We start from the raw sequence: 27,121 nt of genomic DNA, 5'->3' as shown, positions 1-27,121 counted from the left end.
TTGCCAGGCTCACATTTTCTCCACTGCACTAGCATCTTTATTTCATTTACATTTCATTTTTTCATTATATCATTCTTTATGCTTTCTATATATGACATCCTTTGTTATAATCCCGAAATTAGAGACATGCTCTTCAGGCCTCCCTACCTCCCACCCTGCTTTTTTACCTCTATCAGACAGACTAGTGTCAAGTAGAACAAGTCAGATTATGGGTGACCTTAGAATATAGAGGTAATACCTGTCCTTTGTGAACCTGTTAGTTGCAGGGGAAGGGGGGTGAGGGAGGAGGGTAGGAAATTGGGGTTGTATTTGGAGCCCACCCACTTCCCTCACCTAACCCATTTTCATTGCCCTATACTTGTACATTTTCGGGAGACAACTGCAGCATCTTATCTGTTTATCAGGCCTCTTTTTCCACAAGTTCATGTTAACCTTATAATTAATAATAATATATATAAGAATATAATAAATAATAACCTCTTCTTTTATTTACATATATATATATATGTCTATATGTCTAAAGCCTTATAATCTAAGTGTTCTTTGGCCCAATATTCTACTTCTAAGAAATTGCTCTTTAAAAAATGTGCAAGATTTATGTATATATATGTTCATCTCAGTGTTATAAGAATAAGTGAAATCAAAATAATTGGCAAATTTTAGTATATCTAGGGGATCCCTGGGTGGTGCAGTGGTTTGGCGCCTGCCTTTGGCCCAGGGCGCGATCCTGGAGACCGGGGATCGAGTCCCACATCGGACTCCCGGTGCATGGAGCCTGCTTCTCCTTCTGCCTGTGTCTCTGCCTCTCTCTCTCTTTCTCTCTCTCTTTCTCCCTCTCTCTGTGACTATCATAAATAAAAAAAAAATTAAATTTTAGTATATCTAAATAGTGACTGGACACAGTGGGCACTCAGTAATATTTGCTGATTGCATTCATGAATGTGTTTAATGGAATATTATACAGCATTTTCAATGATGACATTGATATATATGTCTGTATATCAATATCATAAGTGATATCATATGTATATATGTATAATGACATATGTTTTCCTCAGTGTATATGTGGGTTTATATGTATTCATTAAGAAGCAATTATTCATTTTGTTAACAATCAATTCTGTTTCTGATTCAGAAGAATTGTATGCTTTGAACATTCCGAATATCACCTGAACCCTTAATAACCACTGTGGTTTTCTTTTCCCTTTTTTTTTTTTTTTTTTTAAGATTTTATTTATCTATTCATGAGAGAGAGAGAGAGAGAGAGAGAGAGAGAGGCAGAGACACAGGCAGAGGGAGAAGCAGGCTCCGTGCAGGGAGTCTAATGTAGGACTTGATCCCGGGATTCCAGGATCACGCCCTGAGCCAAAGGCAGAAGTTCCACCACTGAGCCAGCCAGGTGTCCCGCCACTGTGGTTTTCTCAGTCCATTCTGTTGTTCATATTTTTGTGTTTGCTTAGAATATATTATATTCCAAGTCTTTATACCAATTTTTGCTTTTTTTAAAAAATGGACTTTTATTTTTTAGGGGTGCCTGGGTGGCTCAGGTGGTTAAGCATCTGCCTTCAGCTCAGGTCATGATCCTGAGGCCCTGGAATCGAACACCATGTCGGGCTCCCTGCTTAGTGGGGAATCTACTTCTTCCTATCTCTCTGCCCCTCCCCACCACTCATGCTTTCCTGTTTGCTCTCTCTCCAATAAATAAATATTTAAAAATAAATAAATAAAATGCTTTATTTTTTAGAGCATTCCAATGCTACAACTTCCATAATATTGTTTTAACCAACCCATTAAGTACCTCCCCACTCCATACTATAATTATCTTCATTTTTACTTCTCATTTAGACTCAGTGCATGCCAGTCATCTCTTCTCTCATTTCTCCTATTAGAATATTAACTTTTTGATGAGAGCAAGCATTTTTTTTTAAATTTTTTTTCATTTATTTATGATAGTCACACAGAGAGAGAGAGAGAGGCAGAGACATAGGCAGAGGGAGAAGCAGGCTCCATGCACCGGGAGCCCGATGTGGGATTCGATCCCGGGTCTCCAGGATCGCGCCCTGGGCCAAAGGCAGGCGCCAAACCGCTGCGCCACCCAGGGATCCCCGAGAGCAACCATTTTTTACACAAAATGCAGTAATTAATACATTTTTATAAAATATACATATTAACATTTCTTGAATAGAAGAATTGGGGTTATGTTTTTCAGATGAAAACCATTAAAAAATTAAAACCATTTAGAAATATACCCATAGCGTATCTCAATTGCTTCAATTTTGTTGAGAAGTGGGTAAAATAGTGTTAGGTTTATATGTAGTTCATACAGTCATAGCTCATTACAGTGGAAAGTAACCTAGTTAACTTTTTCTTTAAGATTTATTTATTTGAGAGAGAGAGAGAGAGAGAAAGCAGCATAGGGAGAGAGAGAGAGAGAAACTCGAGCAGACTCTGCATTGAGCATGGAGCCCAACACAGGCTTGATCTCACAAGCCAAGAGCTCATGACTTGAGCAGGAATCAAGAGTCGGACACCTAACTGACTGAGCCCACCAGACGCCCCTAGCCCAGTTAACTTTTTAACTTATTTGTGAGGCATCTGAGATGCAGTGTTGTGATAACCCTCTCCGTGTCATAGAGGTAGAAGTGTGATGTATCTCGTTTGTTACCCTTTGTAGTCTTTCCTCAAAACTTTGTTACTGCTTTCCTATTTTTACTGAGTCCAATAGGATTAGTTTTGTTCTGTGGAAATGGATTCTATTCCCAGAAAATGCAAATGTGTAATTTAAGAACATATTGAAAATGTCCAGTTTCATTAAAATAACAATGAGTTGTCATGACTCACATCCTTTCACTTTTCTGATGAGCTTAATTTCATATTAATAGTGTTTAAATTATTACCTTAAAAAAAAGGGTTTTATGTTAGTACTGTAATGTGCAGTTTCATTGATTTGAATATTTACAAATGAGGCTAATGTTAAAAAATGGTCATTACTTAATTGCTGCTTTGATTTTTGAGTTTTGATTCTTGTTATTTTGCTCCAGTGAGATTTCTGAGAAAGTAAACAACGTCTTCTTTTTGAAACAACAGAAACAAGTAGTGATAGGAAAATGCAGACAACAAAGTAGAATGTATTTCTCTTGACAGTTTAACACACCTGCTTTACTAGCTTTTGTCCATACGTGCTTTTGCAGATCCCACTCCCTCAGTAAAGTCTTCTCTCCTATTGCTACAAGTATTTTAGAGTCCTAAGTGATTGTCTCTGATGTGATATATATCCCTGTCTAATTAGTAACCTGTCTTATGTTTGTTTCCCAGGGCTGCAATAACAAGTACCACAAACCAGGCAGCTTAAAACAACAGGAATCTGTTCTCTCAGTGTTCTTGGAGGCTAGAAGTCAGAAATCTTGATGACAGCAGGGCTCTGCTCACTGTGCAGGATCTCTAGGAAAGAATCTTTCCTTGCCCCTTGCAGCTTCAGGTGGTGACTGACAGCCTTTGGTGTTTCTTGGCTTACAGAGTGAGCACTCTGCTTTCTGCCTCCACAGCTCGTGGCCTTCTTTCCTATGTCATTGCATCCATATCTCTTCTCTTTTCTCTTACAAAGACACTGGTCACTGGATTTAGGACCCACTTTAAATCTAGGATGATTTCTTCTTGAGATCCTTTACAAACCTCATTTCCAAATAAGGTCACATTCTGAGGTTGCTGCAGGGGACATGAATTTTGGGGAGGTCACTCTTTAGCCCACTATACTTGGTATGAGCCAAGTACTCTGCCCCTTTAGCTGGGAATATGTTTATTTCTGCCACATGCTGTTGTTTCTGCCAGGCTTTGCTGTCTTTGTTAAATTCCAATGCTCCTTTGGCTGCATATTGCTGGGTATTCCACATACCACAATCATTAAGCCCCGTTGCCTGAGCTAGGGTATGTGCCCTGTTCGTGAAGCCTCCCTTGCTACTTGTTGTGATGCCTCTGGCCTCCATTACTGATGGGCATGACTGCCATCTCCCACTGGGCCCTGTACTTGCCTGTGGCACCACTGTTGGTGCATGAGAAACTTGTGGAACCTCGCAACATTCTTTTGAGTTTATATAAAGTAGGTTCTAAAGCAATAAATACTAGTTACACATCCCATGGTTTAAGAACTACTTGTTTTCATTAATGCTAAAGCTTTATTACTGCATAGAACTTCACCTCTTCTTTTTTAAGATGAGATCTTTCCAGGAGAGTCTTCCCTTTTTCAAGCAAACTGGTCCCTGTCAGGCTTCTCTTTACCTACTGTTCAAATATCTCTGGGCTGATATGAATACTAGCAGCTTGTAGCTTAAGTTCAAGGTAGGGCCAGCTCCCAATTTTTTTTGTGTTTCTCCCATCCCACACATGTAGTACTGAATTGAATTGAATTAACTTGCCAGATTGTTCTGACATGGCTATTTTAATTATTTACAGAAGAGCTTTCTTTCGCTATTAAGATAAATACAGTTGAGGAGGAAGAAAATATCCTTTTTTGAACTTTTAACAACCATTAACATTAGACCCAGAAAGCACTCTTCAACAGCCATGAATACTTTAAAATTTGGTTTTAAACTCAATGAATATTTTATCTGTGCACACTTCACACCAGTATTGTACCAGACTCTAGGAAAAAAGGTAGACAAGCTCACAATCCAAATCTGGATAAATAATGACAACATAACATCTGTAGTTTGTGATTGAAGCTTAAGGTACTGGGGAAATTGGCACTTGACAAAACTGAAAGGCAGGTGGAAGCCAAGTAGAAAAGGCACTTGGACTCCATGCTAAGAATATAAAACATCAGCTTTTGTACAACAGGGATCCCATGGTATATTTTATTTTTAGAGGAGTAGTATAAAGGTTCAATTAGAAGCATGGATGTCCATAGACAGTTGCAATATGGAATTATGAGGATTTAATCTAAAATGAGAATAGTTATATAGAAGGGGACAAACGCTGGAGATTTGCAGATGGTAGACAGTTCATGGTCCATAACTAATTGGTTATGGATGTAGGGAGAAGGGGAGAGGTCTAGAATGATTCTCAGGTTTCTACCTTGACTGTTTAGGTGACTGAGATGCCTTCAGATTACCTTCAACTGAGGTACAGGTTATAAGGAAATAGAAGTAACCTTGGAAACTTACGTTTATGAAGGGCCATTATGTAATATAATTTAATTCTTATAATAATAGCCCTTCCAAGTAGCTAGGAATCAGTTCTCAAGGAGTGTTAAGAAGCTAATACAAGTAAGTTTAACTTAGGCAGTGACACAGCTGGTCATTTTCTCTAACTGCAAAAGTCATGCTCTTAAATTTTTAGGAGGACAGGTAGGGCGTAACAAGCATAGATTTAGACGTTGTGTTTGAGGTACCCTTAAAATATCTAGGTCAGATCTAAGAGACTTGTTAGAATTTGGAACTTAAGCTCAGAAAAATGATGGGTCTTTTAGGAGGACCAAATTGAGAGTTGTTTAAATAATGGGTACTTTCAAAGCCACATACTTATTTGTGATTGTCCAGAGGCAGAGTCAGGAGTAAGAAGAGAGCTTTAGATGAACCTTGGGAAGCATCAACATTTAAGGAGGTGGTAATAGAAGCAGAACCAGGGAAGCATACAGAGAAGAGGGGATCAGAGAGTTAAAAGAAGAAGAACATTATGGAAAAAAAGAGAAATTTGAGGAAACATCCATAGTATCCAGGGCAACAGGTAGGTCAAGTTAGATTAGTCATTTAAACATTAGGAAAGAATTGAATAAGTCATGAAAAAAATTTTTTTAAGATTTATTTGTTTATTTTAGAGAGGGAGAAAGTGTGAGGGGGAGAGGGGGAAAGCTTGAAGGATGGAAGAAGAGGGAGAGAATCCGGCTGAGTGTGGCGCCCAGTGCGAGCCCCAATCCCAGGACCCTGAGGTGGTGATGGACACCCTTTGGTGTTCCTTGGCTTATAAAGTAAGCACTGCGCTGTCTGCCTCCACAGCTCATGGCCTTCTTCCCTATGTCACTGCATCCAAATCTCCTCGGGGCTCAAATCAATAGTTGGACGCTCAACTGACTGAGCCACCCAGGTACCCCATGAAATTTGTTTTTTAGCAGTAAGGATAGTGGATTAAAAAGAAAGTTTATCCTCCATCTCTGATTTGATCCCACCTATTGCTCAAGACATACTTTATGTTCTGGAAAAGAAAGAAAAGGGTGCCGCCTGTGTACCTGAATTAGACTTAGATTTATTTGTACTATGAGCTAGCCATTGAACTGACTAATAACAGAGAGACTTATCCTATTTGAAATAAAAATCTGTTACGGTAAATACTCTTTCAAGGTAAAATAACAAAGATGTTTCTGTATTCCAAAGAATGGTGGTTAGAAATGATGCGTTGTTATTGAGGTTACTGTAAATGTCATACAGCGAGTCTTTTTGTTGGTCTTGATCCATGGAAAAGTCACTTTCTATCAGAAGGAATTTGATTATGTGTTACTTGCTTTTGTACAAAGGCAGAGAGGCTGAGTTAAACTTTGTTGGTTATTCTTTGGTCCTGACAGCATGCAATGATCGCTGTCAGCTCTTCTTACCTATTCCAATGTATGAACACAGACCTCCATCAAAACAAACCATGGCTCGCTATGAGATTTTAATTCTACTCAGAGGAGAAGGGAAGTTTGCATTATCTCTTCAACTCTTCCATTTTACTCCACAGGTAGACTAGTCATTATTGAAAGATGGCAGTCAGTTGTTTCTAAGACATACAAAGAACATTATTTCCAGTAATGTGTTAATTTTAGACAAATTATAGTAGAATAAAACGATTTGGGTGGTCCACAGATTTTCATTATAAGAGACTTAACAAATATCAATAAACATATTTAAGAAGGACATACAATACTTTATTGTCTTTCAATTATAATAATACAATGAGTTTACTTCAGGCACACATTTCTGGGGGCAATTACAGTTCCCTTGTATTTTACTCTACTCCCACATTCTTCATTTGAATTGTATGTAAATATCCTTCTTGCTCTTAGTGGGAACATATTGGTGTTTTTTGCTTCAGCAACTCTTTTTTGGTAACTTATCCCATATGTTTGTTAGCCTTTGCATAAAACTATTTTGTCTGAACTCAGCTTCTGAACCATATCTTGTATGTGGCTGCCAGAATGAGGATTATTTGAGTTATTTTTATACAGTTAACTTTATAATCAGAAACATTTCAGTTATTTGAAGGTAAAAATGGGTTTAAATCTCATTTGTGGAAATAGATAAAAGAGTTTAATTTTAATATTGGTTTGGTTTTTGTTTAGTACCATTTTCTAACAGTTCACTGAGAAATGATCAATTTGTTATTGCTTTGATTTTGAAAAGATGGTAGGGTTTGAAGCCAATGACCAAGAAAGAATTCTTGAGATGTCTGGTTCAAAAAGGTGTTTTATTAAAGCACTGTGGGCAGAACGAGCGGCACTGGGTTCATGAGGAGTGGCCCATTATAGACTTTCAAGTTGGGAAGGAGTTAGGGATAGCATAAGTCTCTCAGGAGTTTTGGAAGCATTATTTCCAGAACTGTGAGGGGTTAGCTATTGTCGGGAAAAGGTCATTTATTACTATCAAATAAAACCTGAGTCATGAGACCCTTCAGATGTATATCAATGGACCATAGGCTTGGGGGATCATTGCCATCATATATCTTGGGGGTAGAGATAAAGGAAGTTTCGAAAGGAATTTTTATATGTTTGTAATAGACTTACAGGGTTCTGGGGATCAGGCTAAGATTGCCTTTTGCCCTTACTAACATCAAGGCAGCTAAGTTCTTAGAGAAATGTCACTCTGCCTGTTGCAAGCTCTAGGTAGTAAGGAAATTTAATTTTTCTTTTGTCTTTGTTTCCCACATCAGCTGGACATCGCATGTGAAATATAACCAACCATCCACATATTAGAGAGTTGGGAGACTGCATTCCATAATTTTTCTTCACATCTCAACTTTCAGAGGTTCCATATAATGGAACAAAAAGAATAGAAAAAGTGGTTTTGCAGTGGGTCATTGACTCTCAGACATTCAGAAGAATCTGAATAAAAGGGTTATTGGAGTTGAAATTTAGGTCTTGGTTGAATTCAGAGATAGTACTTCAAATATTAGGAGCTACTACTTCAGTCACCTATTTCCAGATTAGTTTTATAAGGCTAATAAGATTAATATTAGGCATTTCTTTTCATTCATTCATTCATTCATTCATTCAGTTAATATTTATTGAGTTCCTACTATTTGCTAGTCACTGTCCCTATGCTCTTGGGGCTCACTGTCTCAGTGTGGAAGGGGAAGAGCCATCATAAACAAAAAAACATGTCAGAGTATATGAAAAGTGTTATAAAGAAAAATAGAGTAAGAAAGTAGAAGGAGGAGATGTGCTATTTCTAGATTGAGTAGCCAGGTAAGGCCTCTCTGATCAGGAGAGAGTGGAGCATCTGAATGAAGAGAAGAATGAAACCCTGTGGACAGCTGGGAAGAAAACATTTCAGGCTTGCATGCCCATAAGTTGGGCTTTGTGCAAAGCCTGAGGGACACCAGGAAAAATTAAACATCGAATTACTTCTGTGGGTTAATTAGAAAAATATATCAGTGGGTATACGAGTCCCAGATTGCAGAATTCCATACAATTTATCATCTCTATACACAGATGGGTGAGAGTTACATGCCCTTAAATATTCAGAGACCACTTTACGGAAGAAGTAACACTTGAAGTAACTGTAGGATTTAACTATTCATTGTTACTTATTTGCTGAACATTTATTAATATGAAAATAAGAAGGGTATTTCAGAAAATAGAGGATTATGATCAGAAGTTTAAAAGAGAGTATACTAGTTCTTCTAACAAAGAACTGTAACAAATTACTACAAACTTGGCTTAAAACAACAGAAATGTATTCTTTCACAATTCTGAAGGCCAGAAATCTAAATCTAGTTTTACTGACCCAAAACCAAGGTATTAGCAGAGCCTCAGCCCCTCTGGTGGCTCTAAGGGAGAATCCATTCCTTGCCTTTTCAGCTTCTAGTGGCTGCTGGCATTACTTGACTTGTGGCTGCATCCCTACAGTCTTTATTCTATTGTTACTTTGTCTCTTCCTCTTCTGTATGTCTCCTCTTTCTCTGCTTTTCCTTTATAAAGACACTTATGATAACATTTAGGGCCCACCTGGATAATCTAATCCTAGATTATCTCATCTCCAGATCCTTAATTCAATCATATCTGGATAGTCTAGTATAATATCCTCATCTCAATATCTTTAACTTATTACATCTGTAAAAAATGTTACTTTATAATGTAACATTCACAGATTCCAGAGATTAGGTCTTGATATTTTTGGAGGGCCACTTCCACTGTAGGGAAGATAGGCATGTTTAACAGTACAGAGCCCGATCAAACAAAAATATAAGAATTTCTATCACGAATATTTCCTTCATGTGTTTAGCAAACATTTAATGCTTGTCTTCATGCATGTAGAAACTATTTATCAAATGTCTATAGGACACAGTGGTAGCCATGGAAGTAAACACAGACCCTGACCTTTTAGAATTCGTAGAATTTACAGACCTTATAGAATTTATACCTTATAGAGGTAAAAGTGAGGGTAGAGACATAAGGCAGAGAGCCTTTAGTACGAGGATTAGGAATTATAGAGTTATAGATCTCTTGTCCAGATCCTTAACTTCTGTGAAGAATATTGTGACTTAAGAGTGAAGAACTTGAAACCCAGAGGAGTTAACTAAATTGTCTAAATATACTTAACTCAGCAAAGTGGTGAAAGGGGAAGTACAATTTGCCTCACTATTGTACATCTCAATAACTGACCTTGATCCATGATCAGTTCCTGAGATATGATAAGCTCTTAAATTGAGGAATCATGTGCTTGGTAGTTTAGGAGTCTGTATCTACGATTTGTGTATAGAATATGTTAGTAACACTGGATCAGTAGTCCACTGATGGTCCACTAGAGGGCAGTAGTCAAAGGTTTGATGGTACATACATGCTTGGCTGCATTCATTCAACAAATATTTATTTGATTTACTTTACGTAGGTTCTGGGTTGGGAGCTTGAGACAGAATGTGAACAAAAAGAAGACATTGTACCCACTTACATGGAGTTTTCCATCTAGTTAGGGACATGGTATTACTAATCCAGAGATTATACAAATAGGTATAACAAATACTTTAAGGCCCTTGGCAGCAGAGAGCAGAGAGGCACCTGTAAGGAGGGCCTAAGAGGAGTGTTAGGTGGTCTAGTAGTTTCCTACTGATACTAACCCAAATTAACACAAACTTAGATGCTCAAATAATACAAATTTATTTCTATCAATTTCAGTTCTGGAGTCAGAACTCCAAAATGGGCTAAAATCAAGGTGTCACCAGGGCTTTCTGGATGCTCTAGGGAGAATCTGAAGCTTCCCACAGTCCTTGGCTCATAGCCATAGGAGGAGACTGAGTCCTCCTTGTATCATGTCACTCTGACAACCTTGCTTCTGTCTTCACATCTCATCCTCTCACTCTTCTGCCTCCCTCTTTTATGTTTAAGGATCCTTTTGGCATTCTAGGATATTCTATGTATTTTATTATCATCTGATTAACAACGTAATTCCATCTCCAAAGCTGATTCTCCTTTGCTATGTAATCTAATGTATTCCTAGGTTCCTGGGATTGGGATGGGGACATTTTTGAGGCTATTATTTTGTCTACCACAGGTAGGACAGACCATTTTAAGCATTTTAGTTTTAGCCTAAGAACACTGAGAGTCTATTGCTGGGTTTTAAGCAGGCTGGGGACATATGGTCAGATTTGTGTTTTAAAAAGGTAATTCTGACTAAGAGGGGAGAAGAGCTGGAGAGGCCACTTAAGAAGCTATTCCAGTCCCAGAAAAAATATAATTAGCTTGGAGTAGTGGTAATGGAGATGATGAGAACCAGCTGGCCTTGAGAAATTATTATCAGATTCTATGAGAGATCAGAGAGAGGGGTGCAGAACCTAAAGACTGTATGGTACTATTCCCTGGAAGAGAGAACACTAGAAGAGGAATAGTTTTCAGGAAAAGAATAACATGTTGTTTTTCTGCATACCCTGGAGGCAACAATAGTAGGAGGGGGGAAGCATGAAAATAGAGACTTTTTGGAGTGAGGATTGGCATGGGTTGAGAATTGCATATGAAAACTAGAAAAGAGAGGAGCTATAGCTTTATACTATAAAACATAAAGTGTTTCCTGTATTATTGGAAAGCCATAATGGTAGGCAGTGGGGGTGGAGATGGATATTGAATTGGGAGGTAGCATTTTTATTTATTTGAGTATTAGTAACTCACTAAATTTCTAATGTTCCATGCATGCATCTAGCAAGCAGTCCCTGATTACCATACATACATACAGCTTCCACACTGTGGAGTAACATAAAGGTAGAAGACACAGATACTCACAGACAAATAATATTTCAGAAAACAAGAGGACAAATAAGTAGCAATACATAATAGGAATATGAAGATGCACTTTTATTTATTCACTTAGGATTATGTTCATTTGCTCACTGAAAAATCTGTATTAAATGAACCATTGTCTGACACATAGTGGCTACTCTCCATAAATGGATAGATTGATTAATTTATTGAAAACCTAATATTAGTCGTTGTTGTATAACATTATATTCTCTTAATGTAATGACTGGGTGTTGTTCTTGCCTTCCAAATTGAAAATTTTAGTCTTAGGAGCTAACAATATAATACAATAGTGCAATAACAGAGTCATGTTTGGCTGTCGTGAATGATGGTGGAAGGGCCTAATTTGGAGCTGAAATTCTGAAGAGGGAAGAGAGAATGCAGAGAGGCAGGGATGATGTCAAATCTTCCTATAATGTATTGTGTATTGTATTCAGTGTGTCATATCTCTTCTAGGTCCAAATCAAAGAGAAATTCAATTAGCAAATGTCTCATCTATAATTGAGTATGCGGTCCAAGGAGAATATTGTAATGAATTTTCATTGACAGACTCAGTAAGTGATCAGAGTTGTAGGAAATAAAGCTAGGAATAGTTCTTTAAGGCTATTTAAGGTAGGCATTAGAGGTAGTTGGAATGAGCAAGCCAAATAATGGGATTGATCAGAGGGAATCAGCTTCTAGGAGGAGAGAACATATTTAGAACACACTGAGTTATGAATCTGAGGGGCTGGTGCTTTGGAGCAGGGTAATATGTTAATGGCTCACCAAAAATATTAAGGCAAATGCAGACTGGTAGACCAGGTTGTAGGAAGTGACTGGTGGTTCTTATATAAGAAGGAAAATCTTATGAAGGTTGTGAAATTTTGATCTTTTGAAAATTGGAGATTGTCATCTTGACTGTGTTGAGGATATACTGTAGTAGAGAGAAAATGTAGATAAACTGTTTGAAGACTTTAGTTACAATCCAAGCATCAGGAGATGAGCCAGAGTGGTAGCTGTGGAAATGGGGAAGAAAAAAAAAAAGACATGTGAGTGACTTCGTAGAAGAAGGAAGGGAGAAAAGAGAAAGAAATAAGAGACCACTGAGAGTATGAGATTGTTTTCTCTGAACCAGAAGTTAAGAATAAATGATGGCTAGGGTAAAGGGAGAATAACAACATTAGTTCTATCTTCTGCTCGATACAATCTGAAGAAAATATGTACCAAACTTAACTCACCAATTGAGAAAATATAAAATATTGAAAAGTTGTACAAATTACTACTTTCCTTTTTTTTTCTATTTGTGTCTTCATGGAAATTCTATATTGATTTAGTGCGTGCCACTTTCAGATTTTTAAAATAATAATAAATGTCCTTAGAGATCATTTTCATTGTTTTAAAAATTTCCACACAGAAATGCCCTTCAGGAATCTTTGGTATCAAAATCCAAAAAGTGTTCCCAGGAGGAAAATATTAAGGATTCATTCATCTATGAGAATGTAGTCAATGGGGCAGCCTGGATGGCTCAGTGGTTTAGCGCCGCCTTCAGCCCAGGGCATGATCCTGGAGACCAGAGATGGAGTCCCACGTCAGGCTCCCTGTATGAAGCCTGCTTCTCCCTCTGCCTGTGTTTCTGCCTCTCTCTGTCTCTCTCTGTCTCTCATGAATAAATAAAATCTTGACAAAAAAAAAAAAAAAGAGAGAGAGAGGGAGAGAGAAAGTAGTCAATGTAGAGGGAAAGTTGGTATCAATGGGTTTCCAGCAAGAAGCCTTATTTCTCAACAGTTTTTTTTCTCTCCACAAAGCATTCTAATAAATTTATCTGAAAAACTAAGTTAATTATAACTTGCCTAAGTTTAAACCTTGTAGGACAGAATCTGAACTCAGTAATGTAGCATTCAGGATCCTTAGTGACCCACAGCTCCAGCCTCATCTCCTGACGCCTGTATATCTCCAGCCACAGAAGTTGTTGATATTTCAAATATTAATGAAGACACATGTAGCACAGGTACTTGCTGCTCTAGACATGCACACCCAAGAAAGTGTGGTTTCACAATCTTACCAGTCCATGAAGTAGCTCTTAACCTTGATAAATTCGTCATGGTCTAGGGTCTGTTACTTAGACTAGACTTACAGATGAAGAGTTTTAAAGGAGCAGATTTATTTTAACTAGGAACATATAATCGTCCATTTTAATATTACTGAGGACTTATTTGAACCAGGGAACTAAGCAAAGAACATATAATAGGGAATGGGGTAGAGCTCATCCCCAACCTCACAAAACCTGTGGTCCAACTGGTGGATGGAAGCACATAGTAGGAAGTCCTGCTTGTCCAATGTATAGGAGCAGGGATGCTTTAAGCAGGAGAGTGATATAAGTAGAACTGTATCATAATACCCATATAAGACTTTATGGTGAAACTTCTATAATGAGAAAAGTGTTACTACCAACAAGCAGACCTCTTGTGCCAACATGCATTATCCCTCTGGAGCAAAGTCATAAAAGGAAGACTTTGCTTTTTCTCTTTAGATTAGCAAACTTGAAAAAATAGTAACAAATGTAGTACAGACTAACACAATAGTACTTTCATTCATTCTTAGGGCATACTTCTAAAGTGGTATAAGAACATGGAAAATAGCTCAGCATTAATTTATAAAGCTGAATGTATGCTTGCTAGCTGAGTCAGCAATTCCATTGCTAGGCATACACCCAAAAGAAACTCTTTGCACACCTGAACCAGATTATGCGCCATTAGTAACTGCATAAAATTGAAAACATACTGCATGCCCACCCGTAGAAGAATAAAAAAACTTGTGGCATATTTATTCAACAGGATGCTAAAAAACAGTTTAAACAAATGTATTATGTGTATCAACTCATCACCATGGCCATCTCACAATTATAAAGTTGAGAACAGCAAGTCACAAAAGAACACATGCAGTATAATTATATAATGTCAAAAGACAGCAAAATGAAACGTTTACAGATATGTACAAATAGAAAACGATAAAGAACAATTCTGAATAATAGTCATAGTATATATTCTGCCTATTTTTCTGAATTTTCTGTGTTTATTATTATGTAATATCCTTGCTGTTGTGTTTCAGATATATGTTTTTATGTGTTTTAGAATAAGCCAATTATCAATCTATAGTTTGGTAAGGAGTCAGGATACTGGAAAGCTGAATAACATATTGGCTAAGAATATGAACTTTAGAGTCAGGCAAACAGTGTTCCAAATTCTGCCTCTCTCATTTTGTAATTGTGAAGTTTGTCTAAGTATTCAGAATATACCACTGAGTAAAAGAAGCAAAATTCCCTATCCTCATGCAGGTTATCCTCTTGCAGTTAGAAATAAATGTTTATGAATTCTCAAAATAGTGAGCTCCCTGGAATACAGGCTCAGTGCTTTATTTATCTAAGTATGTCTGGCATCTAAATCTGGCACATAGTAGGTATGTTAATAGAATTGAATCTATGACTATGTTTATAGAATTAAACTGAATTGTGTAAAAAAGTGAACATTGTACTTTGTACTTCTATGGAACAAGAAAAATACAAATTGTTCTAAGCTTTGTCAATCACAGTTGCAACCTCAAATCAAAGATCAGCTTCCTAGAGCTTCACTCATTGATCTTAAAAGTCTCTGAATAATATATAGAATATCGGTAGTATTTTCTTTAAATATGAAAAACAGAGATGAGTAAACCTAATAATATATGAACACCTTTGTAGTCTCTAATTTGAATTTTATCTACTATCTAGTTCTTTAGGCCAGTCATTTATTTACATTTCAGTGCCAAGTGAACTGCATTTTTCACTTCTTAGAAAACTGCATTCTCTTCCCTCTGCAATCCTAAACTTATTCCTGTATACTAGAAAACTGTTACTGACTCCTTTAGTTTCAAAGTTAGATGGCAGTGCAGTTTTTATATTATGTCCTGTGTGTGTGTGCACAAGTGCATGCCTCTGTGGGTGTTATAGAAATAAAGCAAATGTTTATATTTCTCAAGTAAAGAATCCTTAGTATTCATCAGATTCTCAAAGCAGGTAATAACTAATCTGTAGCCAGATATTAGGTTCTCTAGAAAATGGGGTTATTATAAATAAAAAAGAGAATGATGACCATTACATATATGTAGTCTGTACATTTCTGGTTATTCTTTTAAGTGAAATTGCTGGGTCAAAAAAGTTTGAATATTAAGTCTCTTAGTACAAAAATAAAAATTACCATCTAGTAAATTGGCATTGCAGATTTTCTTTTACATTGGCCATTCAACAAAAAATAGAAGCCCAAATAAAACATCTTAGGGAAGGCAGCCCCAATGGCTCAGCGGTTTAGCGCTGCCTTCAGCCCAGGGGTGATCCTGGAGACCCGAGATGGAGTCCCACATCGGGCTCCCTGCGTGGACCCCGCGTCTCCCTCTGCCTGTGTCTCTGCCTCTCTCTCTGTGTGTCTCTCATGAGTAAATAAATAAAACCTTAAAAAAAATGTTATTAAAAAAAAACATCTTAGGGAAAATTGTTTGACATTGTAAGATTACAATCTTAATACAATCTTGTAATCTTAATATTACTCTCTGTTCACAATGTATTAGATTGTGCCCTCACTGTAAATTTTTATGATTCTAGATATTACAGATTTATTTCTTTGTCTTTTTGCATCTAGATTGAATAAGTTATTTTTATTATATTGATCAGTCTTTACAAAATAAAGATGTGATTACATTCTGCCATGAAAATAAATCGTGAATTTTTTAATTTTAAATTCATTTAATTAATACATTATTAGTTTAAGAAGTAGAGGTTAGTGGTTAGTGATTCATACCTAGTGTTCATTACATATGTACTCTCCTTAATGCCCATCACCCAGTCACCGCATCCCCTTATCCCTCTCCCCTCCAGTGACCCTGTTTGTTTCCTGTGATTAAGAGTCTCTTACGGTTTGTCTCCCATTTTGTCTTGTTTCATTTTTCATCTCTTCCCCTATGATCCTCTGTTTTGTTTCTTAAATTCTATATATGAGTGAGATCATATGATAACTGTCTTTCTCTGATTGGCTTATTTCACTTAGCATAATACCCTCTAGTTCCATCCACATCATTGCAAATCAAAAAATTCCATTTTTTCTGATGGCTGAGTATTCATCTGTCAATGTACATCTGGGCTCTTTCCATAGTTTGGATATTGTGGACATTGTCACTATAAACATTGGGGTGCAGGTGCCCTTTCAGATCATTACATTTGTGTCTTTGGGGTAAATACCTAGTAAAGCAATTGCTGGGTCATAGAGTAGGTCTATTTTCAACTTTTTGAGGAACCTCCTTCCTGTTTTCCAGAGTGTCTGCAGCTTGCATTCCCACCAACAGTGTAAGAGGGTTCCCCTTTCTCCATACCTTCGCCAACATCTGTGGTTTCCTGAATTGTTAATTTTAGCCATTCTGACTGGTGTGAGGTAGTATCTCATTGTGGTTTTGCTTTGTATTTGTATTGATTTGATTTGTATTTCCCTGATGCCGGGTGATGTTGAGCATTTTTTTCAAGTGTCTATTGGCCATTTGTATGTCTTCTTTGGAAACATGCCTATTCATTGATTGGATTATTTATTCTTTAGATGTTGAGTTTGATAGGTATTTTTTATAGATTTTGAATACTAGCCCTTTATCTGATAAGATAGTAAGGAGGTTCCTCAAAAAGTTGAAAATAGAGTTACCCTATGACCCAGCAATTGCTTTACTAGGTATTCACCCCAAAGATGCAAATATAGTGATCTGAAAGGGCACCTTCACCCCAATGTTTATAGCAGCAATGTCCACTATAGCCAAACTATGGAAAGAGCCCAGATATCCATTGACAGATGAATGGATAAAGAAGATGTGGTATGTATATAAGTTGCTGCCTGTGTTCATCTCTAGGATTTTGATGGATTCCTGTCTTACATTTAGGCCTTTCATCCATTTTGAATTTATTTTTGTGTATGGTGTAAGGAAATGATCAGTTTCATTCTTCTGCATGTGGCTGTCCAATTATCCCAACACCATTTGTTGAAGAGACTTTTTTCCATTGGATATTCTTTCCTGCTTTGTTGAAGATTAGTTGACCATAGAGTTGAGAGTCCATTTTTGGGTTCTCTGTTCTGTTCCATTGATCTATGTGTCTGTTTTTGTGCCGGTACCATACTGTCTTGATCACAACTTTGTAATAGAGCTTGAAGTCTGGAACTGTGATGCCACTAGTTTTCATTTTCTTTTTAACATTCCTTTGGTTATTTAGATCTTTGCTGGATCCATACAAATTTTAGGATTATTTGTTCGAGCTCTGTGAAAAAAGTTGATATTTTGATAGGGATTATGTTGAATGTATAGATTGCTCTTTGTAGCATAGACATTTTAACAGTATGTGTTCTTCCAATCCATGAGCATGGAACATTTTTCTTTGTATCTTACTCAATTTCTTTCATCAGTGTTCTGTAGTTTTCTGAGTACAGATCATTTACCTCTTTGGTTAGGTTTATTCCTACATATATTATGGTTTTGGGTACAACTATAAATGAGATTGACTCTTTCTTCTCTCTCATTGTTAGTGTATAGAAATGCAACTGATTTCTGTGCATTAATTTTATATCCTGCTACTTTGCTGAATTCCTGTATGAGTTCTTACAATTTTGGGGTGGAATCTTTTGGGTTTGCCACATGGAAAATCATGTCATCTGTGAACAGTGAGAGTTTGACTTATTTGCCAATTCAGGTGCCTTTTATTTCTTATCCCATTGGTCGTGGTGAATAATACTTTGAATGTACTGTTGGATCCTCTTGGCTAGTATTTTGGTGAGAATTTTGGCATCCATGTTCATCAGGGATATTGGTCTGTAATTCTCCTTTTTGGTGGGGTCTTTGGTTTAGGGATCAAGGTAATGCTGGCCTTATAGAAAGAGTTTGGAGGTTTTCCTCCCATTTTTATTTTTTGAAGCAGCTTCAGAAGAATAGGTATTAATTTTTCTTTAAGTGTTTTGTAGAATTCCCCTGGGAAGCCATCCAGCCCTGGATTCTTATTTGTTGGGAGATTTTTGGTTACTGCTTCAATGTCCTTGCTGGTTATGGGTCTGTTCAGGTTTTTTTTATTTCTTCCTGTTTCAGTTTTGGTAGCTTATATAGTCTCTAGGAATGCATCCATTTCTTCCAGATTGCCTAATTTGTTGGTATAAAGTTGCTCATACTATGTTTTTATAATTGTATTTCTTCATTGTTGGTTGTGGTCTCTCCTTTTTCATTCATGATTTTATTTATTTGGGTCCTTTCTCTTTTCTTTTTGTTAAGTTTACCTAGGGGTTTATCAATCTTATTAATTCTTCAAAGAATGAGCTCCTAGTTTTAGTGATCTGTTCTACCTTCTTCTGGTTTCTACTTCATTGATTTCTGCTCTAATCTTTATTATTTCTCTTCTCCTGCTGGGTTTAGGCTTTATTTGCTGTACCTTCTCCAGATCCTTTAGGTGTAAGTTTAGGTTATGTATTTGAGACCTTTCTTATTTCTTGAGAAAGGCTTGTATTGCTATATACTTCCCTCTTGGGACTGCCTTTGCTGCATTCCAAAGGTTTTGAACAGTTTTCTTTTCTTTTTTCTTTCTTTCTTTCTTTCTTTCTTTCTTTCTTTCTTTCTTTCTTTCTTTCTTTTAACAGTTGTGTTTTATTTTTCATTTGTTTCCATGATTTTTTAAAAATTCTTCTTTAATTTCCTGGTTGACCCATTCATTCTTCAGTAAGATGCTCTTTATCCTCCGTGTATTTGAGTTCTTTCCAAATTTCCTCTTGTGATTGAGTTTGAGTTTCAAAACATTGTGGTCTGAAAATATGCAAGGAATTATCAGAATCTTTTGGTACCAGTTGAGACCTGATTTGTGACCCGGTATGTAATCTGTTCTGAGGAATGTTCCTTGTACATTCAAGAGGAATATGTATTCTGTTGCTTTAGAATGGAATGCTTCTGAAAATATCTGTGAAGTCCATCTGGTCCAATGTATCATTCAGAGTCCTTGTTTTCTTGTTAATCTGCTTAGATAACCTGTCCATTGCACTGAGTCGGGTGTTAAAGTCCTCTACTATTATATTATTATCAATGTTTTTCTTTAATTTTGTTATTAATTGGGTTATATAATTGGCTGTTCCCATGTTAGGTGCATAAATATTTATAATTGTTAGATCTTCTTATTGGATAGACCCTTTAATTATGATATGGTGTCCTCCCTCATCTCTTATTATAGTCCTTGGTTTAAAATCTAATTTGTCTGATACAAGGATTGCTACCCCAGCTTTCTTTTGATGTCTATTAGCATGATAAATGCTTTTCCACCTCTTAACTTTAAATCTGGAGGTGACTTTCAGTCTAAAATGAGTTTCTTGCAGGCAGCATATTGATGGTTCTTGCTTTTTTATCCAATCTGATACCCTGTCTCTTTTGATTGGGGAAGTTAGCCCATTTGCATACAGAGTAGTTATTGAAAGATATGAATTTAGTGCCATTGTATTACCAGTAAAGCCACTGTTTCTGTATATTGTCTCTGTTCCTTTCTGGTTTATGTTACTTTTGGGTTCTCTCTTCACTTAAAGGATCCCGTTTAGTATTCCTTGCAGGGCTGTTTTAGTGAACACAAATTCTTTTAGTTTCTGTTTGTCCTAGAAGCTTTTTATCTCTCCTAATTTGAATGAACCACTAGCTGGATAAAGCATTCTTGGCTGCATATTTTTCTCACTTAGCATCCTGAATTTATGATGTCAGTCCTTTCTGGCCTTCTAGGTCTCTATGGATAGGTCTGCACCCGTCTAATATCTCTACCCTTGTAAACTATGGACTTCTTATCCCCAAGGTGCTTTCAGGATTTTTCTCTTTGTCTCTGAGACTTGTAAGTTTCACTATTATATGTTGGGGTGTTGACCTATTTTTATTGATTTTGAGGTTCTCTGTGCCTCCTGGACTTGAATGCCTGTTTCCTTCCCCAGATTAGGGAAGTTTTTCATTAGAGTATGCTCCACTATACCGTCTGACACTCTCTCTTCTTCTAATGGGATTCCAATTATTCTAATATTGTTTCACTTTATAGTATCACTTATCTCTCAAATTCTTCCTCATGATCCAGTAGTTATCTCTCCTTTTCTCAGCTTCTCTATTCTCCACCATTTTGTCTTCTGTATTAGTAATTCCCTCTTTTGTCTCATTTATCCTAGCACTTAGAGCTTCCATTTTTTATTGCATGTCATTAATAGCCTTTTTTATTTCAACTTGATTAGATTTTAGTTCTTTTATTTCTCCAAAAAGGGATTCTCTAGTGTCATCTATGCTTTTTTTCTAGCCCAGCTAGTATCTTTATAATTGTTATTGTGAACTCTAGTTCTGACATCTTACTTAGGCCCATACTGATTAGGTCCCTGGCAGTAGTGCCTCTTGCTCTCTTTTTTGAGGTGAGTTTTTGCATCTTGTCATTCTTGCATAAAGTGGTGGCTTTTTTATTTGTAGAGTTGCAGCTATTCTTGTCTTAGATCTCCAGTTGAGTTTGCAGGTGTTCAGAATGATTTGATAGCTATCTAGCTGAATTCCTGGGACCAGACAAAACTATGGTCTCCTACTCCTCTGCCTTCTTGGACTCCTCCACCATCTTGGATTCCTCCAAGTATTTCGGCTTAGTATACTAAAGTTTTCCTTATCTATATAATTCAGAGGCAATGTATGTATTATTGTAAGAAGCCAACATCTATTGTAACTTGTTTTTTTTGCCATATGACTCAATTTTTTTTTTTTTTTTTTTTTTTTTTTTTTTACAGAGGTAGATTTTGGAGTGTTTCTTAAGAGTTTCATTTTCATATGCTAAAGAGTCTTTCGTAATGTTAAATATTAAATTAACTACCTATAAACTACTATCCTAATGAATTCATCGTACATCTAAGTTTAAACTCGAAAGCCTATAGAAAATTTAAATGTTAAATATCATGTTACATTGTCATAGTGGTAATTATAAATGTTCAATTCTATTTGCTTACAGAATTCTTTGATTTCTCCAAAATCACAGGTTAGATAATTATAGCGTATTGTTCTGTGTTTAATAGAATTCAATTTTTGTTTATAATTTAATGCAATGTAAGAGAAATGTCCACTATAGTCTATAAAAATATGTGATTATTTAAGAGTAATAATTGACAATTTTTATCAGCTTTTAAACCACTGATATACTGGTATATTTATATTGATCACTGCTAGAGCAGTGTTGAACAAAGCAGATGGGGTTAATCTGTGTCCAATACTACAGATTGCTTTTTCTTTTGAGGGTAATAGTTGTATGAACATATCATCTACGTAAGGTTTCAAGGATAAATGAAATATTAAAGTATCCTAAACTTTTATGCTAGGTGATGTGGTTTAGAAATTTACAAATTCGTTGAATTCATTATAGAGTTTCATGCTAGGGTCAATGATAGCAAACCCCATGATTAAAACACATTAAATTCACTCTTAAATAGATTTGTCTGAAACCAATTCAAAATATATTTTATCAGGTTACCTAATTCCCATGTTGTTCCATAACTATAGTATCTCAGGAATATGTGACTCAAAGTCACACTAGGAGTGAGTAAGTCACTGATGGAAAAGAAAAGAAAAATAAGCCAAAAAAAACCCTCAAACCAATTAAAATCAACAAATAATAAAACCACTTTTGCGTAAACTGTAGGTCTGTCTAGACTAAATGCCTCATGTTGATGTACATTAATAAGGCTTTTGCTTGTGTGAAAAAAAATTTAGTAGAACCCTTCTTTTTTTAACCTGTATCTAGACTTTTGTTTCTTAGTTCTCCAAAATAGAATTGTCCCTACCTTAAACACACACATACACTTCTAATATATGTGTTAAGGATTACCTTTCTCTTTTGAATTACAGAACCCTATCTCAGAGGAACCTTGTCATTTCACCACAAAATGTAAAAAATAGAAAAATAAAGATATAAAACCCTATCATTTCTCAAAAGAGGAAAAGGAAATGCAATTACCATGTGTCCGTTCTGCTGGACATTTAACACACTGTGCATTTAATCTTCAACACGACCTTGTAGGGTACATATAACTAGATACATATAAATGAATAAAGAAACCAGCCTCAGAGGACATAGCTTGTCAAAGACTATACAGTGAGCATTACTGATCCCAGGTTTAGAACCCTAGCCTCACTGGGAAGTCAAAGACCAATTTTTTTGGTTATTTTTTTTTAAGATTTTAGTTATTTATTTATTCATGAGAGACACAGAAAGAGAGACAGAGACACAGGCAGAGGGAGAAGCAGGCTCCATGCAGGGAGCCCAACATGGGACTCCATCCCAGGACTCCAGGATCATGACCTGGGCTGAAGGCAGCATTTAACCACTGAGCCACCCGGGCTGCCCCTTGATTATTGGTAAATATCAAAATGCCAGTCATTTGGAAAGAAAGTAGTGAATGGTAGGAGCTATAAGTAATCTTGATTAAAATGACATTAAACCTAGTTTAAGGAAAAAAAAAACTGGCTTAAAAAAATGGAGCTGGGAATTATTTAGGTTATTTCTTGAGTTAGGAACTAAAAATACAAATGTAGTCTAACTGTGGCACGAGAAAATTCATTTCTGTCATCCAAAAATGTTACTCTATTAACCAATCAACTCTTTTACGTTTAAAGCTTCCTTATTTGTTAACTTTTAGGGCTCGTAAGCAGTGACAGTATGGTCCTTGTTAGCTGTAGGCAGAAATCCTATCATCTTACTTATTAGTAAGTGATAGCAAGCAAAGACTTAATTTTCAGTAGTTCCAGTAAAAGTCTTGGGACTGGTACTCCTTAACTTTGATTTATCTAACTGTGTATATGCTGCTTTTAAACCCGTCCCCAGTTATGGTACTCTAATTGACCAGATTTCAGTCACTTGTTCAAAGCTAAAACTGGATAATGGATTTAGCCCTACAAGAACTTTATAGGATGAATATGGGAGAGGGTGGTTGCCAAAGCAAAATCTGGGCAAAAGGGAAAAATGGAGACTGGACAGGCAAAATCGATAGATTGAGCCTGTTAAAGCCATGTCAGTTCATATTTTGAAATTGGTTGAAATACCCTCTTTTCTCTAGCTTCTACTACATGTAACCAATTGTGCAAAGTGCTTTTCCTAATTTGATACTTGATACTATGTCTAAAGACATTCAGTCAAGATAAAGAAAATGTACATTATTTGTTGAAAATGCAAGCAAATACCAATAAGCAGATATCTATAGTGATCCCAAGGGTAAGAAAGGAAAATCTTTACTGCCAGCATTCACTATTTAGGATAGCAGATGCATTAATCTATGTTTCTAAATAAAATCTCAAGCACATGTCTATAATCATCTACTTACTATTCAGATGGAAAGTTCCTGTTGGAGGTTAGTTTGAGCTGTCAAACTACCATGTGGGTCTGTAGCAGTAAAAAGCTCTGAATTTTCTGTCCTTGCAACCTAAGCCTTTTCACTGGTATACTTACTCCTGAGAATAAACTGCCTCCAAAAAAGCACTGCTGAGGAGATTTTGAACATGACTTAAACACACACACAGCCTGAGTGAGGTAAATGTGTTAGGTTACTCGAAAAACTCTTAAGGGAAATCGAATGCAATCTCTGATATGGAACTTTCATTTTATAGCCTGGTGGGGTTATTGCTCTAGTTCTTTTTTTTTTTTTTTTTTTTTTGCTCTAGTTCTTTTATGTCTAACACCAAAAATCTGAGTGAGCAGGCACTGGGATTGACTTTATTAAGCTCAAAAAATAAACTTCAAATTATTTTTCTAAGTATCTTTATTTCTCTTCTTCTTTTTCTAAAGCTACTCCTGAACTAGGTAATTTCTAAATATTTCTCTTAAATAAGACCTAAATAAATTTATAATTTATTACACTTATCAGCATATCTACAATAAATGATAATCATTTAATTCACTATTTGTTCATGAATTTACCCATCAAGTGGTAGTTGAACATCCATTAAGTTCTGACAGCAGCATTAGCACTATAAATAGATAAATGTTTCAGGTGATTGATGCTTACTTGTAAGCATGAATATTTGTTTTAATTGTATCTGAGGCTTTCAATAAGGGCTTTACAGCTCTTTGTTTTCCCTTACCTCCTTAAGCAGAATATGCCATGCATTTATTTAATGACTCGGGGCAGTTGTTCCCAACTTAATGATTGTACTCTAATGAAATCATTATCCGCAGCATCAACTGAAGATACAGCACTACTTGGTCTTCTTGCATCATGCTCAAACATTCCTATGTCTCTTTCCTTCCATATTCTGCGAGATTGCTTCTTCTAGCTATCAAGAGTGCATTCTTCTGTCAGTTTTCTAGAATCTCCACATGCCCAAGTATGATTGTCTTATTTAAATATCAGTTGCCTAAAAAATACCCAGTCACGATTTTATGGAATATAAAAGTCCTTACACTCTGAGGAAAGCATTGAGAGTTTTACCTGTGAATAAAATGTATAATGTTTTGGATGCATGGATTCTGGAGCATCTCTTCTGACTTTTCAGTATCATTTCCCCTGTACCTCAAACTTTCATGCATATATGAATTGGGGAAAGGGTAAAATGATATGTCTTTGGAGAGAGGATACTGTTTTCCGGACTGCATTCTAAAAATTGAGATCACTAGGTATTTAGAGAAGGCATGTGCTATTCAGATAATTTCTAAAATTACTTTATTACTCTGATAATTTTTCTTTTTAAAAAGATTTTATTATTTGAGCGAGAGAGAGAATGAGAGAGAGAGAAAGAGAGAAAGAGAGAGTGAAAGAGAGAAAGAGAGAGACACTCCACATTGAGTAGGGAGCCCAACACAGTGCTCGATCCCAGGACCCCAGGATCACGACCTGAACCAAAGGCAGACACAACCCACTGAGCAACCCAGGCGCCCTGTATTCTGATAATTTCTAAAATTATTTTGTTTTTAGGTATTTTCAGTATAAAATTGGGACATAAATTATATGAAAGCTCTCAGTTGTTCAACAAACTCCTCTAGGATTTGCTTTAGGGAGAGAAAAATTGGCTGGATTTATACCTTTTCATTTTGGTTGTGTTTTTGTATTTCCCTAGTTGTGAAACACATAAACATAAAATGCAAAATCAAATTGTTCATATCCTTGTTTCCTAGGAACCAGAGATGAAACTCAATAAAAATTAAGGTAAAAAGGCACAGGACCAGATATTACCTGGTGGAAGCAGGAATATAAAGAGTTCCTGTATTAGTTCCTTTACTGCTGCTATAACAAATTACTACAAACCTGGTGTCTTAAAACAACACAACTCTATCCTCTTAGAGTTTTAGAAGTCAGAAGTCTGAAACCCATTTGCAGTGTTAATGTTAAGGTGTCCACAGGGCTGGTTCCCTCTGAAAGCTCTGAGAATAAAATCCATTTTCTTGCCTTTTTCAGCTTCTCATAGTTGCTGGTAGCTTGGTTTGTGGCCCCTTCCTCCACTGTCAGAGTATGACCCTCTGACTCCTGCTCCATTGTCACAAAGCCTTCTTCTCTCCTGCAGTCAAATCTTCTTCTGCCTCCTTCATAAGGACAATTATGACTACATTTAGGGCGCAGCTGGATAATCCAGGATAGAATCTTCACCTCAAGATCCTTAAAATCTACAGTTTTTTGTTTTTGTTTTTTTAAACCACATAAAGTAACATACAGCTTCTAGAAAATAGAACCTAGGTATCTTTGGGGGTTATTAATTCATCCTACCACAGTTCCTGTTTAGTATTTTGTGGCTTTTAAGTATAATACAGGCCCACTTGATTTTGGCACAAATGAGAAAAGTAATTTCATACCTTAAAAAGTCATTCTAGAAAGAAATGATTTTTTAAAAGTATGTGTTCCATTTAATACTAGTTTGAATATCAAGCTTTTAGGTATTTGCTTTTTTAATGATACTGCTTTTAGATACTGAAGATTCAAAGTTAATAATAATTGAGCCTATTAGCTAATCACTTCCAATCTGCTAGATCATTGGTGTTTGAACCACTGACCCCTTCAAAACTGATGAAAGCTTCACTGACTCCACATTAAAAAAAAAATGCACATATACCAGGGATCCCTGAGTGGCTCAGCAGTTTATTGCCTGCCTTCAGCCCAGGGCATGGTCCTGGAGTCCTGGGATTAAGTCCCACATCAGGCCTGCTTCTCCCTCTGCCTGTGTCTCTGCCTCTCTCTCTCTCTCTCTCTCTCTCTCTCTCTCGAATAAATAAATAAAATCTTAAAAAAATTAAATAAGTAAAAATGCGCATATAACAAATATTTACAACTTCAAAAATTAAAAAAAAAATTTCAAGGAATCCGTGAAAACTAGCCATTAACTAAGTATAGATATATAGATCCCAGATTAAGAATTCCTGCCTTAGATGTATCCTTAGGTTTGTATTGTTATAAAATTCAACTCAAAGCAATGCATCTGCATTTATAAGATATGTGTTGTTTTCACCTTACACGTACATGAATCAAAGGTTGCTAGTCTTTTGTGAAGCTACTCAAAAAGAAAAAGACATACGTAATTGTATGTACGCCTTAAAGTACCTCGCTCATGCTTTCAATTGTTATATCCACATTTCATACTGCGCTCTACAATCTAATCCTTTACATTCCACAT

The 27,121-nt window shown here is 36.3% G+C and overlaps 1 protein-coding gene and 1 long non-coding RNA gene across 22 annotated transcripts in view; one reads left to right on the top strand and one right to left on the bottom strand.

The window, feature by feature from the left end:
- CEP128 (centrosomal protein 128) overlaps positions 1-27,121 on the top strand; it is a 400,883-nt gene that overhangs the window by 263,429 nt on the left and 110,333 nt on the right. The window lies entirely within an intron of this gene.
- LOC112656966 (uncharacterized) lies at positions 11,512-25,986 on the bottom strand. The gene is made up of 2 exons (XR_003134763.3): positions 25,765-25,986; positions 11,512-12,468 (listed from the first exon to the last, which is right to left on the bottom strand). It is a non-coding gene; the product is annotated as an uncharacterized LOC112656966 (long non-coding RNA).

The sequence above is a fragment of the Canis lupus genome, chromosome 8 (assembly GCF_003254725.2).
Source record: "Canis lupus dingo isolate Sandy chromosome 8, ASM325472v2, whole genome shotgun sequence".
NCBI classification, from domain to species: Eukaryota; Metazoa; Chordata; class Mammalia; order Carnivora; family Canidae; genus Canis; species Canis lupus.
The sequence above is the reverse complement of the archived record's forward strand: the minus strand, read 5'-3'. Positions and strand labels throughout refer to the sequence as shown.